Here is a 1,825-nt window from a genome sequence, read left to right on the forward strand (position 1 = left end):
TTAGTATGGCCAATTGACCTGAGATCCTGCACATCTTTGGATGGTGGGAGGAAACCGGAGCACCCGGAGGAAACCCACGCAGACACGGGGAGAACGTGCAAACTCCACACAGTCAGTCGCCTGAGGCGGGAATTGAACCCGGGTCTCTGATGCTGTGAGGCAGCAGTGCTAACCACTGTGCCACCGTTCTTTACTCAGAGAGTGGTAAGGGTGTGGAATGCCCTATCTGCCAATGTAGTTAACTCAGCCACATTAGGGGCATTTAAACAGTCCTTGGACAAGCATATGAATGATGATGGGAAAGTGTGGGGGAGAGGCTTAGATTAGTTCACAGGTCGGCGCAACATCGAGGGCTGAAGGGCCTGTTCTGCATTATATTGTTCTATGTTCTGTGTGTCTCCTTCTTAATTACTCTCCTCACCTGAGGTGTGGTGGACCCTCAGATTAAACTACCACCAGTCGTCTCTCTCTAATGAGATAACAATCTGGGACTACAGTGACTTTAATATTCAGTCGTTACGCGTAGGTAATCAGACCCTGCAGCAGATTTGCATACAGTGAGACCCCAAAAGTAACAAGACAGTCCTCTCCCTCCGCGCTAGGTTCAAGTCTTTAGTGTAAGGCTTAATCATCAGAGGCGAGTGTTACCACTCAGCTAATTAACACAGAGATCTAAAGATAGACCTACCTAGCCAGACAAGTTTTTTTCAGTCACAGAGTTATTGTTAAACTATCAATACTACAGAAAGACATTACTAATGAGATCTAACAATAAAAAATTGCACTGTCTACATGGCAGTATTAAATATGTTTAAACAAGTAGTGGATGCTTCATAAATTATCAAAAGGAGCCAAGGGTGATTACTCTGACGCCTAAGTGTGCATGGAATTCATAAAATAATCTTTAGTGGCAATTACTATCCATTTAGTGAACTGAATGTGAATGAAGAAATACGTATTTAAAAAGCATTGCATTAATTAAAGAATATTAGGTCTTTACGTCAGTGCCAAAAGGGATTAGAGATTTGTGGGATGGGGGGAGGTAAGAGCGAGAGGAAGTGTTCTTAAATTGTCTAGAATTAACATGTACTCAATTGAAGAATTTAAATGCAAAGCAGGCACCTCCCTAGTAATAAGTCAAGTTTGAAATCCTAATTATAGAGTCATCGATTGTGATGCAGCAATTTACAACATTCAAATCTTCTGTTCTCATAGGCCAACTGGTTAATGGCTGCTGGTTAAGTCAACAAGCTAGCAAATCAAGCATCTGGGCAACAACTGAGTTACAATCACCATGGAGATAAATCCCAATAGAACCATATTCAAATTTTAATAAATGATAAGTCTAAAACAACATGGCAAACCTTTTCAAAAGCCACACTGTCCAGTTTTTCTTACTTTTTTGTAAAACCAGGGACTGAAATTTTTACCAAGGAACTTGTAAGAAGCAGAGAAATGCAGTAACATCAGGTTATTGTTAAACCAGAAAATGCACAATTATCAGCTGTGTCTCAGTGGGTAGGGCTCTCATCTCTGAGTCAGAAAGTCTGAATTAACTCCTGTGACTTGACTGTGTAATTTAGGCATCTGAGGAAATTCTGTACTGTTGGAGACGTCATCTTTCTGATGAGATGGCAACCAAAGCTTTGAGTGTCCCCGTACATGAGAATGAAAGATCTCATGGCATGATGGCAAAGGCAGTGCCCTTCACAATTTTGAGTTTTCCCAAGCATTTTAAAACCAATGAACTAGCTTTGGAGCAAAGTCATTGTCATAATTTAGGAAAGCCAGCATTTAATCAATGCACAGCAAGATCCCACTAGGG

The sequence above is a fragment of the Chiloscyllium plagiosum genome, chromosome 20 (genome assembly GCF_004010195.1).
Source record: "Chiloscyllium plagiosum isolate BGI_BamShark_2017 chromosome 20, ASM401019v2, whole genome shotgun sequence".
Classification (NCBI taxonomy): domain Eukaryota; kingdom Metazoa; phylum Chordata; class Chondrichthyes; order Orectolobiformes; family Hemiscylliidae; genus Chiloscyllium; species Chiloscyllium plagiosum.